The sequence below is a fragment of the Bos grunniens genome, chromosome 17 (genome assembly GCF_055505025.1).
Source record: "Bos grunniens cultivar Pamir isolate PY7600 chromosome 17, Bosgru_T2T1.0, whole genome shotgun sequence".
NCBI classification, from domain to species: domain Eukaryota; kingdom Metazoa; phylum Chordata; class Mammalia; order Artiodactyla; family Bovidae; genus Bos; species Bos grunniens.
Genome location: NC_141181.1, coordinates 10,600,762 through 10,618,749, shown reverse-complemented (window position 1 = coordinate 10,618,749; position 17,988 = coordinate 10,600,762). Strand labels below are relative to the sequence as shown.

Here is a 17,988-nt window from a genome sequence, read left to right as displayed (position 1 = left end):
TCTATAAAGACTCAACATTGATCTATAAAGTCAATGCAATTCTAATAAGATCTTAGTAAGTTACTTTGTGGATATTTGCAAACCACTGTGTGGTTGCCTTTTTACTCTGTTGATATTGTAACTATTATTATTACTTGCAGTAACATCAGTTACCTGTGAAGTATACAGTGTAATGGAAAGAGCAGGGTACTTGATTTCAAGTCCTGTTCACATTTATTCCCTCTGAGGTACAGAGTCCTGGGCTTGAATTCCAGGTCTACCACTTATTAGTAATCTGAACTCAAGAAGAATTTTGAAACTTGGTTTCCAGATTCCCTGGAGAAGGGAATGGCAACCCACTCCAGTATTCTTGCCTGGAGAATTTCATGGACAGAGGAGCCTGGTGGGCTGTAGTCCACGGATCTCAAAGAGTCGGACACAACTGAGCAACTAACACTTTCCTCATCTGACAAATGGATAATATAATAAATCCCACTTTGTATGTTCTTGTGAGATTAACAATACTATATATAAAGCACCTGGCACATAGAAAGTGATTATTATTTTATATTATTTTAGTGGGGTTTTTTTTCCCCTTTTGAGCTGTTTTAATTGTATAATTTAGTGGTGTAGGGTGAAATAATTCTAGAGTGGTTTTTATCCCAGTGAAAAATAATGAGACCACTTAGTGCTGTCCCAAGGTATAGAGAGAAAGACTGGGGGATGGGATACAACTTCATGGGATACTTTATCTAGCTTTTTGATAAAAGAAGAGAAGGAAAAGACAGAGGAATCAATTATGTTTAATTTTGGTTTAAAAGTTTCCTTCTTAGTCCAACATGTTTGGTTTCAAGCCATATGTTTAATGACACTGACAGAAGGAAGGAGTAGAGATTCCAGACTGTTCTTTGAAGCAAATGGAAATATAGTAAGAAGAATAATTTAATAGCAAGTCTGTGTCTTTCTCTATGGCATATTTGTTTTTTGTTGTTTAGTCCCTGAGTCGTATCTGACTCTTTTGTGACCCCCATGGACTGCTGCTGTCCAGGCTCCTCTGTCCATGGGATTTCCCAGGCAAGAACACTAGAGTGGGTTGACATTTCCTTCTCCAATGGCATATAATAAATATATTAATATATATGAATCTGAAATTTTTATTGGATGTTCAAATGTATAAACTATCAAATTACCTTCGAGTGTGAATGTGGTATACAAATAATATTTTAGAAAAATATTAAAAACAATATAAATATATATTAACAGAGCTATAACAATTGTCCCTCTGATAGAGATGATTAAAAAAACAATCTATAGGGGTGGGGTGAGGTGGAAAGTGGGAGGGAGGTTCAAGAGGGAAGGAACATACGTATACCTATGGCTGATTCATGTTGATATGTGGCAGAAACCAATACAATATTGCAAAGCAATTATCTGCCAATTAAAAAAAATAATTTTTTAAAAATAAAAATAAAAAAGAAAGTATAGAGCTTTGTTTGATAACCCATCATGTCCATTTTGCTCCTAAAAACAGTAAATATTTTAAAGTATAAAGAGTAATATTTATATTCCATAATAAAATTTTTAGTAAAATGGATGAAACCAAAGAAATCAGATTATATATACATATATAACAATCATAAATTCATTAAATATCACCATGTATAACATATTTTTATGAAAAATAATTGTAGTTTCAAAAAAAATTGCAAAAAGAGTGGCATTGTTTTAGTTTTTTTTTCCCCTAATTTTTGGCCTTGCTGTGAAGTATGCAAAATCTTAGCTTCCCCACCAAGGATCAAACCCGCACCCCCTACAGTAGAAGGGCAGTTTAACCACTAGACTGCCAAGGAAGTCCCTGTTTCACATTTTCAAATCTTATTAATATCTAACATAATCAAGCATTCTCATATCTTCCTATTTTATGAATGCAATATGTTGCTTTAGTAGAGTTTTATAAAGAAAACCCAGTCTGACACAAATATGTCACTATAAAAGTGAAGAGTAATAACATTTTTGTATATTTGAGGATATTTTTATTTGAAAGAGTATTCAACAAGGAATAGTTTCTTAAAGACTAGTTACAGCATGAAGTCTGAAAATAGATCAATGAACTTTAAAAAAAAAATCATCTGGCTAGAACCATTATCATTTCAGAAATAAGCATCCTATGTAATTTGAGGTGACTAGCATAGTTATTGGAGAAGGAAATGGCAACCCACTCCAGTGTTCTTGCCTGGAGAATCCCGGGGACAGGGGAGCCTGGTGGGCTGCCATCTGTGGGGTCGCACAGAGTCGGACACGACTGAAGCGCCTTAGCAGCAGCAGCAGCATAGTTATATCTGGATTACTATAACAAATATCTGTCAGAAACAACAGTCATCATCTCAATAATCAAACACATTTATTTTACTCATCAAGAACTTACACAAATAATTCTTCTGTATCAAAAAGCTTACAAATGTCACAAGAGAGTTAAGTAATGGTCTACACAGAAGAAAAGGAAAATTCTGCCAAGGAAAACTCTGAAGAAATTTTTTTCCCCATTACATTTTTTATTGGTATAATTGATGGAGAAAGCCTAGTTTTTCCTTCCTTTTTAGGCTTCCCTGGTTGCTCACATGGTAAAGCATCTGCCAACAATGCAGGAGACCTGGGTTCAGTACCTGGGTCGAGAACTGCTGGCGAAGGGAAGGGCAACCCACTCCAGTACTCTTGCCTGTAGAATCCCACAGACAGAGGAGCCTGATGGACTACAGTCCACGGGATCACAAAGAGCTGGATGTGCGTGTACTTGCGTGCATGTGTGTAAAGTGGCTTCCATCGTGTCCAACTCTGTACGACTCTAGCGACTATAGCTTGCTAGGCTCCTCTGTCCCTGGGATTCTCCAGGCAGGAATACTGGAGTAGGTTGCCGTGATGAGCAACTAACACTTTGGTGCTTAGTCTGAGAAGGAACACAAGAAACTAATTCTTAGAATTAAGAACTGCTTTCAAAATCTCAAATGTAAGCCACAAATAGACTTTTTTATATTTATTTTTATTTATTTACTTATTTGGCTGTGCCAGATCTTAGTTACTAACATGTGGGATCTAGTTTCCTGACCAGGATTGAACCTGGGCCCCCTGCACTGAGAATACAGAGTCTTCACGACTGGACCACCAAGGAGGTCCCACAGACAGGCTCTTTGATAAAAACTTCAAAGCTTAAAGAGAGGAGAAAGACAAGTATGTATTCTATAAAGTATTTCCAAAAGTTCAGCAATTATAAACACACCATTTGTATACTTGAAAATACAATTTTCATGTTTTGAATATTTATCCTGAGAAAAGTTTTGACTATTATGTTCTAGAAGATTCAAAAATAAAATTTACACATATATAATATATATTATGTATCCAGGACTATGGATATATTATGTACATCAGGAATTCTCCACGTGATTAACATTCTGGACTGTCCAAACAATGTCAAACAATGAGAAATCAAACATGACCACATCTGTATTAAAAAAAAAAAGCACTGAGAAGGAACACTGGAAGAATGAGTCACCTATGTCTGTGTTTTCTGCTCCATGCTTTTGATAAGTTCAGGAGACAAATGTAAAAAGAGCAATGACTTTTTTGTTTCCAGACAGCCAGGCCCCTCTCACTGGCTCACCATAGTTATACAAGTTGCTGTTTGGTCACTAAGCTGTGTCTGACTCTGGACTGCAGCACGCCAGGCTTCCCTGTCCTTAAATATCTCCAGGAGTTTGCTTAGGTTCATTCCTGTTGAGTCGGTGATGCTGTCTAGCCATCTCATCCTCTGTTGCACCCTTCTCCCCCTGCCCTCAATCAGTGTCAGGGTCTTTTCCAATGAGTTGGCTCTTTGCATCAGGTAGCCAGTGTACTGGAGCTTCAGCATCAGTCCTTCCAATGAATATTCAGGGTTGATTTTCTTTAGGATTGACTGGTTTGATCTCTTTACAGTCCAAGAGACTCTCAAGAGTCTTCTCCAACGCCACAATCAAAAGCATCTAGTTCTTCAGTGCTCAGCCTTCTTTATGGTCCGCACTCACATCTGTACATGACTACTGGGAAATACATGAAAGTGAAAGTGTTAGTCACTCAGTCGTGTCCGACTCTTTGCTATCCCATGGACTGTAGCCCACCAGGCTCCTCTGTCCATGGCATTCTCCAGGCAAGAATACTGGAGTGGGTAGCCATTCCCTTCTTTGGGGAATCCTCCTGACCCAGGGATCAACCTGTACTGCAGGTGGAATCTTTACCATCTGAGTCACCAGGGAAGCCCAGAAAAGTCATAGCTTTGACTATACGGACCTTTGTTGGCAAGGTGATGTCTGCTTTTTAATACTCTGTCTAGGTTTGTCATAGGTTTTGCTCCCTCCAAGGAGCAAATGTCTTATAATTTCATGGCTATAGTCACAATTCACAGTGATTTTGGAGTCCAAGAAAATAAAATCTGCCTCCGTTTCCACTTTTTCCCCTTCTATTTGCCATGAAGTGGTGGGAGTGGATGCCATGATCTTAGTTTTTGAATGGTGAGTTTTAAGCCAGCTTTTTCACCCTCCTCTTTCACCCTCATCGAGAGGCTCTTTAGTTCCTCTTTACTTTCTGCCATTAGAGTGGTATCATCTGCATATTTGAGGTTGTTGGTATTTCTGCCAGCAATATTGATTCCAGCTTGTGCTTCCTCCAGTGCTGCTGCTGCTAAGTCGCTTCAGTCGTCTCCGACTCTGCGAGACCGCATAGACAGCAGCCCACCAGGCTCCCCCGTCCCTGGGATTCTCCAGGCAAGAACACTGGAGTGGGTTGCCATTTCCTTCTCCAATGCATGAAAGTGAAAAGTGAAAGTGAAGTTGCTCAGTCGTGTCCGACCGACCCTCAGTGACCCCATGGACTGCAGCCTTCCAGGCTCCTCCATCCATGGGATTTTCCAGTACTACATTCTAAGTATTTGAAGAAAGTCTGCAGTTGATGCTTTACTCCTCTCCGGTCTCTATGTCACTTAGGACATTGCTTCTTAATATTCTGCATTCCAAAACAATTCAGGTAAGCACAAGCTTACTAATTTTCACTTAACCAAATACATTTTAAAATAGAGGAAACACTTCACTTCTCACAACACAAACCTTAATATTCTTATTCACTAAAAATGTTATAATTACCAAACATGAGAACTGGGGATGTGTTTGTTTATTTGGCTGAGAACTACTAAATTTATATTCTGAAAGAAAACCAGGCCTAAAGTACCATGTAACTGGAACATTTGAAAATGTTGAAAAGTTCTTTTCATACTGTTACAGTAAAATTTCATGTGTGTCTCACAACTTTAATGGATATTTAACATATCATGATTTTGTAGCATCATGCATTGGTCATTTGGAAGATAGTTCACTGAGCTATGTAGATCTTCCAAATGTTGGCACACTTCATTACACAACATTGAAAAATCCTATTTGCTAATATTGCCACCAAGCTCATCAGAATTTTTGTGTTTTGGGAAGCTATTAAACTAACAGTGGTAGATACAGATTTTTTCAAAATTCTATTTTTTGCTTGGAAGTTTGAATTTTATCATTGGCAACAAAAACTGCCAGTTATTTTCCTGGAAGTATCAGAATGACTTGGCTCATTTCCAAAAAAAAGTCTGCCTGTTTTCAAGTCTAGGAAACCATAGTTCATCGTTCAGCGTTTTTAAATGAGATTTCATTTAAAAAATTGACTAGTTTTGCATACAATTCAAATAATCACATGTGATTTCCTCAAGACACTCATTGTGTATAAAAGTTAATAATTTGTATTGCTCTGTAAATGTCTGCTTAAAGGTAACTGGCTTTTTTTTTTTCTTTCAACTGTGCAATAGGGGAGAATACAGTAACTTCTAGCAATTGGCACCACAACCTTGATTCATGCTAAGGCACTTAATTTAACCCACCATTTTTTGGGGTACCATCAGCGCAAATGTGAACACACTGAAAAAGTCAAATTAGTATTATTAATAAAATGTTTTGACCTTTTGGATACTCTGAGATATTTTTCAGGGACCACACTTTGAGAACTGATAATCTAGAATGTAAGCTCTGTGAAAACATTGAGTTTATTTTGTTCACTGTTATGTTTTCAACACCGTTGTATCTAGAATAACGGCTGACACACAATAGATGATTATAAATATTTCCTGAATGTATTAATAAAACAAGGAAAGATGAGAGATTGATCCTTTGTGAAAAACAGAATAACAAAATATATGTATATATATTTTACTATATAGCTCAATAATTAACCAACACTTGCCACAAAATGATATGGTAATCTAGTTTCATTAGTGGCATTTCCTCAAGAGTCCACTTACTTCTAAATTATTAACAAAAGAGACTAAAGGACCTTTGTCAAGAAAGAAATGTAAAGTGTGTCCAGAACGCAGAACAAATGCTATATATATATTTTTTTTTCTGTAGAAGCACAGAGCTGACATGCCATTAGAGATCATTTAGCCTCATGCTTTCATTTTTACAAATGAGAAAACTAAGCTGACCGTGGGGTTAAAAGACCGGCCCAAAATCATGGTTAGCGACGAGACTAAAATATAGGCTGTTTCACATTTTCTCTTGTACACAGCAATAATACAAGTCGGGATGAGAAGAAGAGAAGAATTTTGGTAAATTTTATGTGTAGGAGACTGGTCAAGCAAGCTCAGAGGCAAAAACTCAAAGCACTACATGGGTGGAAGAGGAACGGGAAATTAAAGGGTGGAACAGCTAAATGTACCTCCCGATCCAGCATCTTGCTCCTCCCCGAAACAGCTCAGGTCGGAGAGATGCAAGGACTACCTGAGGACTCAAGCTAGTCCCATGGATTGTGGGCAGGAAAGGAGTCAGGCTCTCAGAGGTGAGCAAAGAGGGCCCTAGAGCCTTCCTGTATAGTAAGAGAGATGGGACCAGAGGCTGGAAAAGCCCCCAAAGAATGTCTTTGGCATTTTCCAGCAGGGAACTATTGGTATTTTGCATGGCATTCTCCTGCAATTGCAGGATATTTACCATCCTTACCCTCACCCACCAAATCCCTAAGTCACTGTGACCACTAAAAATGTCCTGCACGTTTCCAAGTGCCCACTAGGGGGCTCCTATCACCCCTGATTACCGTTTCCCCCTTAACTTAATCAATAGCAGTCATCACTCTAGAATGAGTGCGCATAGCCCAGAACGAAGAGGACAACTAATTTTCCAAATAGGATTTTAACATCAAAGCTGAACTACTAGGCTTTTTTATAGGGCGGGTTTCTTGAAAGAGGAAACATGTTTTTTTGAGTTCTACATGAATAAACACTTCGGAGGATGCAGGACGTTTACATGGTAAACCAAAGTATAAAGTTGGCTATAGAAAGGAAACAAAAAGAAGAAAATCTGAGGGCAGGTGACTAGAATTTAGAAGCTGATAGGTGCCTAAGGGGCTTCCCTAGTGGCTCAGATGGTAAAGAATCTGTCTGCAAGGCAGGAGTCCCGAGTTCAATCCCTGGGTCAGGAAGATCCCCTGGAGAAGGAAATGTCAACCCAGCATTCTTGCCTGAAGAATCCCCATGGACAGAGGAGCCTGATGGGCTACAGTCCATGGGGGCACAACTGAAGCGACTAACACTTATACTTAGGTGCCTAAGAAAAGATTGTACCCTCTGTCTACTCTCCTCAGTCAACTGAGAAGATGAGAAAGTCCCTGCAGAACTTGAGGGTAGAGAGGATCCTCAGCTTGCTTCTAGCAGGCCTCCGTGGATGACTAAGACATTTCCCCGCACCCTGCAGGACAGTGAGCATCCAGCAGTTTCCTGAGCTCCCCAAAGCACCCAGGAGTGGCTGAGAGGGATGGCAGAACGGGAGGGGCCCTGTGCTCAGGGCAAACTTGGCAGAGGTGGATGGAGACATGGGGCAGCAAAGCACGGGAGCTGGCAACCAGACCAGGGAATCACCCAGCTCAGCAGATCCTGGACCAGGGGCCTCTGAGGTCAGAACAACATGTAAATCCCTGGAAAAGAGAAGGAAAATGGAGAGGGGGAGAAGCCCTGGATTGACTGAGTTTAATCTGTGAATTGCAAAGTTCACACGAAAGGTTAAGTTTTAGGCTTTTAAGTGGAAAGGGGACTCAGCAACTAAGTGCAGTAATAAGGACAGAGTCCAAGAAATTCTCTCTCTGTCTCTGTTTTCTTTGCCAGTGTGGCATGCAGGATCTTAATCCCCCAATCAGGAATGGAATCCATACCCCCTGCAGTGGAAGCGCAGAGCCCTAGTCACTGACATGCCAGTGAAGCGCCCCCCCACCCCAGCAAGAAATTTATTTTCAATACATTAATGAATATTCCAGAGACTAGCAAGGAGAGATAAGAAGGCCTTCTTAAATGAACAATGCAAAGATATTGAGGAAAACAATAGAATGAGAAAGACTAGCGATCTCTTCAAGAAAACTGGAGGTATCAAGGGAACATTTCATGCAAAGATGGGCACAATAAAGGAAAGAAACGGCAAGGGCCTAACAGAAGCAAAAGAGATTAAGAAGAGGTGGCAAGAATACACCAAAGTGAAAGTGAAAGTGAAGTTGCTCAGTCGTGTCCGACTCTTTGCGACCTGTGGACTGTAGCCCACCAAGCTCCTCCGTCCATGGGATTCTCCAGGCAAGAATACTGCAGTGGGTTGCCATTTCCTTCCTTCATTTTCCATCTAACAAAAATGTCTTAATGACCTGGATAACCACAATGGTGTGGTCACTCACCTAGGGCAGGACATCCTGGGGTGTGAAGTCAAGTTGGCCTTAGGAATCATTTACTATGATCAAAGCTAGTGAAGGTGATGGAATTCCAGCTGAGTTACTTAAAATCCTAAAAGATGCTGCTGCTATAGTGCTCCTTGGAAGGAAAGCTATGACAAACCTAGACATTGTATTAAAAATAGAAACATTACTTTGTCGACGAAGGTCCATATAGTCAAAGCTATGGCTCTTCCAATAGTCCTGTACGGATGTGAGAGTTGGGTCATAAAAAAGGCTGAGCACTAAAGAACTGATGCTTTAGAATTGTGGTGCTGGAGAAGACTCTTGAGAGTCCCTTGGACTGCAGAGCACAAACCAGTCAATCCTAAAGGAAATCAGTCCTGGGTGTTCATTGAAAGGACTGATGCTGAAGGTGAAGCTCCAATATTTTGGCCACCTGATTCGAAGAGCGTACTTATTGGAAAAAGGGATGCTGGGAAAGATTGAAAGCAAAAGGAGAAGGGAGTGGCAGAGGATGAGATGGTTAGATAGCATCACTGATTCTATCCATTCATGTCCATGCATCAGTGAACATGAATTTGAGCAAACTCCAGGAGATAGTGGAGGACAGAGGAGCCTAGGGTGCTGCAGTCCATGGGATGGCAGAGTCAGACACAACTTATGACTTGACAGTAGTAAGCCTTTTTAAGTTCAGGATGTATCTAGGGGCCAAATAAGAGTTATTCAGTTTGTTTAGGGTTAATTATTTGTGTGGCTTTGATGACTGTATATTGGCAAACAGGTGCTCCTTTCACTCCTCTGTGATTGCAAATATCACTGAAGTAGCCCCTACCTACACAGAGGATGCAGATCTGTTAATTTTGCCATTATTGATGGATGAGAGACTTGAGCTGGAATTTGTTCATTTTTCAATCAGTGAAATATTTATTCTCTATTTTGTGCAAAGCTTAATTTTAAAATTCAGCTTTGGGACTTCCGTGGTGGTCCGGCAGCTAAGACTCTGAGCTTCCAGTGTCTAGGTTCAGCCCCTGGTCAGGGAATTAGATCTCCCATGCCACAACTAAGAATTCAAATGTCAGAACAAAATACTTGGCACAGGTAAATTCAACAAGTAAATACCCTTTAAATTTTAAAAGTAAATAAAAGTAACTGTCATGAAGAAAACAAGCAACTTAGACTTTAGGATAGTTTTCTTGTAACACCCTCCAAAGCATTATAATTCCTAATGGAGAACCATAGTAAATTCAGGGAGAGAAATTCCACCTTAGATTTGACTAAATAGGAGCAAATGATTTTCTCTTTGTTCTCTCTCTTAGAGAGGTTTTTACTGATGTCCTTACCATTTTGATTTTTTTATTTGCTAGATATACCCAGGTGGCTCAGCATTAAAGAATCCACCTGCAATGCAGCAAATGGGGTTCAGTCCCTGGGTCGGGAAAACCCCCTGGAGAAGGCACTAACAACCCACTCCAGCATTCTTGCCTGGGAAATCCCATGGACAGAGGACCCTGGTGGGTGACAGTCCATGGGGTCACAAAGAGTCGGCCATGACTACTAAACAACAGCAAAAATAACAAATGTGGTATACAGACTCAACCCACCTATGCAGACGAACCAAATGGGCACCCTTAGCCTTCTGCGTACATTCACTCCAACTAAGCCTGGAGCTGATTTCCTTGTTTTGATACTAATAGAACCTCACTTTCTACATTAGGTAATTTCTACCTCTCTCTCTTTCTCTCCGGAAAACAAGAGAATTTTAGTTTGTTGTCAAAGAATGCCAGATGAAAAAAATAAAAAAGAAGAAGAAGAAAGCCTTAAGCTCATAAGCACATAATCAGATCTTCCTGCCTTTCATGCGGACCGTTGTTTGGTAAATTCTGCTTTATGTTCCAAAAGAACAAAGTGGCAATGTTCTCACACAATTCTAGTTTTGCAACAAAGTCTGGTGAAATGTCATGTTCTCAGTATTCAATATGTGGGTTTTTAAGGGCAGTCTCCTTGCCTTAATGTCAAAAGCAAGTGGTAAAACAAAGGAATGTGCTGAAGCCAGCCTATTTACTGCATACCTGACACCTTTGTGGTTGACCTTATTACTTAATTCATGAAAAAAATTGCAAGCTTGGCTTTTGGGTCATTTCTGATTGCCTTGTGGTTTCTTCTGCTACTTAGGAACTTCGTATTCTGTTTTTCACTTGTTTGTTTTCCTTTTCAGTGAAAATGAGTTGGTAACTTGAATAGTACCTATGCTTCAGTTATGTAAAGAAGAAAGAGAGATGACTTCTTAAACTTCTGAATCGTATCAGTGTGTTCTTGGGTGAAGATCTCAGAGGCTGAATAGAAAAGAAATGTAGTTTTGAATATAGAATTTCTTTTCCTTTGATCACTTCATTCCATAAGTAACAAGAAACCCATGAAACATAAAATTCTAAGAACTAACTCAACGTTTAAAAATCAAACTGTAAATTAGAAACTGGATATTAGTCACCGAGCTTGCGAAGCATCTTATTTCCTGCACTTGTAGCTACTCTTTTCAAACAGTTTAAAAACTGATAAGAAGCTTAGGAAACTCTTATCAGTCATTGCAAAAAAAAAAAAAGCTTAACCTGTTCTGATCTGGCAAGACTTAAAAGGCCTAAATTCCTTGAAGTATTAGGGGATGTATTTATTTTTTCTACTTGCTAAGTATGCAGTATAAGAATCATTTTTGTTACCATAAATTCAGATTTAAATATCTTCTTATCTATGTGATATACTGTCTGAATGCATCTAGAGGCTATAAAAGAGACAGTTGCTTAAGCTGATATAGTAGAATGTGCAGGAAGTGCTCATTAGAATTTGCACATTTGCTCTGAGTTTGTGAATTCCAAGCAGGTTTGCTAATAGGCCACGGCTAATAGGCCACGGCCACCACCTGTGTCTGTTTCCTATGGATGACACCCTTTGATATTTTGGTGCATATCCTTACTGTCTTTTTCTCTCTTTTCATATACACTTTTTAATTTGCAAAGTTAATATCAGACTGTACTGTTAGTTCATAATCTTTTTTCATTAAAAGTGTGTTACTAATTAAAAATATATATATATAGTCAGGGATTTCCTGGTGGTCCTGAAGTTAAGAGTCCACCTTGAAATGTAAGCGACGGAGGTTCAATCCCTGGTCGGAGAACTCAGATCCCACCTGCTTTGGAGCAACTAATTGAGATCACACCTTATGGAGCCCGGGTGCCACGACGAAAGACCTTGCAGTGAAAGATCCCACATAACGCAGCAGAGACCCCCTGTTCCTCAACTACGACCCGACACAGCCAAATACATAGTAAATAGATAAATTTAAAAATTTAAAAGATAAAGTCACCCATGCCAGCTAACCCATCATTTGCTATAATGTAACTGATTAGGCTACACTTGACCCTTGACTAACACAGATTTGAATGGCGCAGGTTCACTTACATATAGAATTTTTCAAACAGGAAGTACCACAGTACTACCTGATCCACTGTTGGCTGACTCTGAGGATACCGAACTGTGGATACAGAGGAACCGTGGATGTGGAGGAACCACGTGAGAGCAGGGTCGACAGAAGTTTTATTCAGATTTTCTACTGCAAGGAGGGTCAGCAACCCTAGCCCCATAATTAGTCAAGGTCAACTGTACTTTCCTATTGTTAACCACTTAAACTATTTCCAATTTTTACCTAGTGTAAATATTGTTGTGACTAGCATTCTTGAACATATATCTTTGGGCATATCCTATTATTTCCTGTAGACAAATTACTAAGAGTAATATTGTTGGGTCAAAAGGCAAATAGTTTTAAATAATCACATGTAATATTACAACCCTAAGATAACCCCTGCCAACAATTTGATGCATATTTATACAGTCTTTTAAAAAATTAATATGTATGTGCAGGAATACATATATAATTTCTGAAAAGTTGTTATTGTGTTCTGTATGGGAGGGCACCTACTGAAGAATTTTAAGCAGGGGAAAGATACAACTTGATTTTTTTTTTTTCTTTTGGCCACTCCATGTGGGTTCCAGAATCTTAATTCTCCGACCCTGATTGAACCCCTGCCCTGGCAGTGAAAGCTGTGAGACCTAACCACTGGACCACCAGGGATTTCCTGGTTTTCTCTTTAGAAGAAGCAATCTGGCTGACCTGTTGAAGACAGACTATCAGCGAGCCAAAGCAGAGGCAGAACCCAGGTAGAGTCTGTGGCAGTGACCCCGGAGAGAGGCCACAGTGGCTTGCAGCAGGGGGCAGCGCTGGGGGCGTGAATGGTGGTCAGATTCTGGATCTCTGCAGGAACACAGACGGTATGTGGAGGACGAGAGAAAGAAAGCAGTGCAGGTTAACTCCAAGTTCTGGTGGCCTAAACACTTGGAAGGATGGTGTAGACGTTGAGTGACAGGGGAAATGCGTGGGGAGAGGCAAGAACAGGAGTCCATTTGCAGAGAGTGAGTTTGAGATGTCTAGTACATAGCCACGTGGAGAGGTCCAGGAGGCTGTTGAGTATGAATCTGGAGTTCTAAGGTGAGCAGGTGCTGAAAGTATATATTGGGAATCATTGGCACATAGATGATATTAAAAGCCAGGAGGGTGGGTGAGATGATCAAGGGGGTGAGTATGGACCAAGAGAAGAGGAAATACAGACTGGTGAAGGGGAGCGGGGCAGCACGGCAGCCCTTCTGCTGCACCGGGCACTCTTCTACATGTTTTGCAGAGATTACAGGGTGACTCATTTAATCTCAAAAGAAACCTCAGTGAAGGGGTACAATTATTATCCCCATTTTACAGAGGAATCTTGAGGTCCAGAAAGATTGAGTCAGTAAATCAATATTTCCTATTATGAACTGATTAAATAAGTTTTAACTACCTTTTTAAATAATGCAAACACTTTGAAATAAATCATGTGAACTTTTTCTGCACAGGGTTTGTTCATCATGTCTCAAAAATCTTAGCAATTATACATTCCAGTTATACTTTAAAGAATCAGCATGACTACTCTGTTCAAAGGTGCTTTTCTTTCCATTCTTTCCAGCTGACAACACATTCTAGAGTGGAATATTGAGCAGAGACCAAAAGGAGAAAAAAAAAAAAGCTTCTGTTCAAAGAGGAGAAGCATTTTTAATGTCCAACATTTCTTTCTCTGTTTTTATTTTGTTATTAGTTTTTGGCTGCACCTTGTAGCATACAGGATCCTAGTTCTCCCACCAGGCATCAAACCCACGCCTCCTGCAGTGGAGTAGAGTCCCAACCACTGGACCACCAGGGAAGTCCCAGTGTTCAATATTTCTTAAGGATATTTTCTTTGCTTTCATGTGTTTCTCCCTCAAGGATCATGCATTCCCTAATTATATTTGAAGATGGGAGAGGCAAGTTGATAAAGGAAAACTGTCATCATTCCTACCACCTCACCTCAACATATTCACACTATCTCAATGGGACACTTTCTAAGGCCATTGTTACTTTTAACAGAAATGTGAAAAAGATAGGGAAAGACAAAAGCACTTTGGTGGGTTAATCATTACAGAAGGCTTCCAGAAAAAACATTTGAAATTTCCCCCAGCTATCCTGGAGAATCTTACATCTCAGAACAAGGACGCAGACGAACAAACTTGCAGTATGATTTTCTGCCTTCTCTTCTTCTTTGGGGAAAGGGTTATTGTGAATGGGGAGGTGGGCAGGAGAACTTGTAAGACAGCTTTTCAAACAGATCAATTTTAGGCAAAAAACCAAATGGAAACTGGGGATCTGGAAATAAAATTTTCCCTGCCAAAAGTAATTTTTGGGAAATTTTTACATACTCTTGGGGTCCATGTAAGTCAAGTTGAAGATGATTGTCTTAAATAATTCCAGTAGGGGGATTTCCCTGGTGGACGCATGGCTAAGACTCTGCACTCCCAGTGCAGGGGGCCTGGGTTCCATCCCTGGTCAGGGAACCAGTCCCCATATGACAAAACTTAGAGTTCCCATGCCACAATTAAGACTGGGCACAGCCAAATAAATGAATACTTTAAAACATAATAACTCCAACAGGAAAGAAAGAGCAATATCTTCAAAAAACCAGGAGTGGCTGCAGATGCATTCCTCTACTGTGCCAAAAATATGAGATAATGGATAGATGTGTACATTTATCTAAATACCAGTGAGCAGTATGTTATTTAAGCATGACCCTTAACTAGCAATATCTGAAAAAGCAGATCCAGAATGAGCTTAGAGATGTGAAAAATAGCAGAAAAACAAAAAGGGTCCTTTTAAGGTCATGTTCATAGCAAGAACAAAAACACGAAGACTCTGGGGAAAGATGATGTAATGTGAAAAAGATAACAGAGAAGCAGAACTAATGAAACTGTCTTTTTCTCCATTCTTCTCTCAATAATTACCTTCAGATGGAAAGAGGAAAACGAGTTATGGCAGGACAGAACCAAAATGCAAGAAAGGTAAGAAACAGGAGGAGATCTTCTTGAAATTTATTTTAACGAGTTTGTTTTTATTCCCAGATAAATTGTATCCTGAGATATTTAGAGAACTTTTAATTGTAATCGTGCAACCATGGTTAACAATCTTAGAAAATAATTTCATGAACAGAAAGTCAGCATACATTCATCAAGAATAAATACTGGGACTTCCCTGACGGTCCACTGGCTAGGAATCGCCGTGCAACGGAGGGAACTCAGCTTCAGTCCCACATTGGGGAACTAAGATTCCACAGGCCACAACTAAGAGTTTGCATGTAATTACGGAAGCCCGCACGCCACAACTGAGAGCCTAGACAACCACATACATGAATACAATTCAAACAAACAAACAAACAAAAATCAATACTGTCAAACGAAACATATCTAGGAACTCACTGTTCAAGAACAAAGGCTTGTATTTTTTTCACTTAATATTATATTGGAGCGGTTCTCCAGAATTCCTCATTAAACATTCGTCTGTACTACAGTTCTAAACAGGTTCATCAGTTCAGTTCAGTTCAGTCACTCAGTCGTGTCCAACTCTTAGCAACCCCACAAATCACAGCATGCCAGGCCTCCCTGTCCATCACCAACTCCCAGAGTTCACCCAAACTCATGTGCATCGAGTCAGTGATGCCATCCAGCCATCTCATTCTCTGTCGTCCCCTTCTCTTCCTGCCCCCAATCCCTCCCAGCATCAGAGTCTTTTCCAATGAGTCAACTCTTCGCATGAGCTGGCCAAAGTACTGGAGTTTCAGCTTTAGCATCAGTCTTTCCAATGAACACCCAGGACTAATCTCCTTTAGAATGGACTGGTTGGATCTTCTTGCAGTCCAAGGGACTCTCAAGAGTCTTCTCCAATACGACAGTTCAAATGCATCAATTCTTTGGCATTCAGCTTTCTTCACAGTCCAACTCTCACATCCATACATGATGACTGGAAAAACCATAGCCTTGACTAGACGGACCTTTGTTGGCAAAGTAACGTCTCTGCTTTTTAATATGCTATGAAGGTTGGTCATAACTTTCCTTCCAAGGAGTAAGCGTCTTTTAATTTCATGGCTGCAGTCACCATCTGCAGTGATTTTGGAGCCCCCAAAAATAAAGTCTGACACTGTTTCCACTGTTTCCCCATCTATTTCCCATGAAGTGATGGGACCAGATGCCCTAATATTAGTTTTCTGAATGTTGAGCTTTAGGCCAACTTTTTCACTCTCCTCTTTCACTTTCATCAAGAGGCTGTTTAGTTCTTCTTCACTTTCTGCCATAAGGGTGGTGTGATCTGCATATCTGAGGTTATTGATATTTCTCCCAGCAATCTTGATTCCAGCTTGTGCTTCCTTCAGCCCAGCGTTTCTCATGATATACTCTGCATATAGGTTAAATAAGCAGGGTGACAATATACAGTCTTGACGTACTCCTTTTCCTATTTGGAACCAGTCTGTTGTTCCATGTCCAGTTCTAACTGTTGCTTCCTGACCTGCATATAGGTTTCTCAAGAGGCAGGTCAGGTGGTCTGGTATTCCCATCTCTTTCAAAATTTTCCACAGTTTATTGTGATCCACACAGTCAAAGGCTTTGGCATAGTCAATAAAGCAGAAATAGATGTTCAATTATATGAATATACCTTAAATTATATGACCAATCCCCTGTGGCCCACTGTTTCACATTTTTAGCTTTTAAAAACTGTGCTGGAGTCATTATAATTTTATATAAAACTTTGTAAGTTATTTTTTTAATTTTAGGTCAAATTTCCAGAAGAGGAATAAATGAATCAAAGGGCTTCCTACGAAAGGCCTTGTTTTTATCACCAAAATTTCATCCAGAAAGAAGTACCTATTTATTTTTTCAACAACAATATATGAACGCCTATATTTCCAACCCATAGCATTACTGGAAGATTTTGATAGAAAAAACTTGGGGTTATTTTCTAATTGTGGCAAAATATACAAAACATAAAATTTATCACTGAAACCATTTTTAAGTGTACAACTCAGTAGCATTGAGAGCATTCACAATGTTGCTCAACCATCATCACTATTTCCAGAATTCTGTCATCATCCCAAACAAATCTCTGTGCCCATTAAATAAAGAAGACTTTAAATTTTTTGAAAATTGGCCTTCTCTTGCATATATATATTCAATCCTATTCGTGACATTCTTCCCCCTGCCTAAGATCTTGGAATTCTTCTGTGTTAGAATAGGAGCAGCTATACCATGGTAACAGTCAACTCCCAGATCTTGTTGCTTACCCCACAAGAGTTTATTTCTTACTCAAGTTACCTAATCTATGCAAGTCAATGAGTGCATCCGCTTCTCACAGTCTCTCAAGGTTCAGGCTCATGGAGGCCCAGTCATCTCATTGCGTCGCATTTTGGAATACGAGGACTTCGTGGTTGACAAGGCAGAGCAAGAAAGTACAGTGGAGCCTTGCGCCAGGAATTAGATGCTCCAATAGATAACTGGGCTTCCCTGGTGGCTCAGTCAGTAAAGGATTCGCCTGCAATGCAGGAGACCAGAATTCTATCCCCATGTCGGGAAGATCCCCTGGAGGAGGAAATGGCAACCCGCTCCAGTATTCTTGCTGGAAATATCCCATGGACAGAGGAGCCTTGGAGGCTACAGTCCATGGGGTTGCAAAAAGACACAACTTAGCAAGTAAACAACAAACAGTTTTCTACTCTAGCTCAGCCAGATAACCAATTCCAAGTGCCCTACAATTTCCCTGAAGGTCCATTGTCTTCTACTGCCAATGTAGGTAAATACCATTCTTCCTGGGTTGCGAAG

The 17,988-nt window shown here is 40.0% G+C and overlaps 1 long non-coding RNA gene across 1 annotated transcript; it reads left to right on the top strand.

The window, feature by feature from the left end:
• The first annotated feature begins 374 nt into the window (after positions 1 to 374).
• Positions 375 to 17,316, top strand: LOC147355002 (uncharacterized). The gene is made up of 5 exons (XR_015144134.1): positions 375 to 12,055; positions 12,210 to 12,351; positions 12,781 to 12,945; positions 15,133 to 15,183; positions 16,947 to 17,316. It is a non-coding gene; the product is annotated as an uncharacterized LOC147355002 (long non-coding RNA).
• The last annotated feature ends 672 nt before the right edge of the window (positions 17,317 to 17,988 follow it).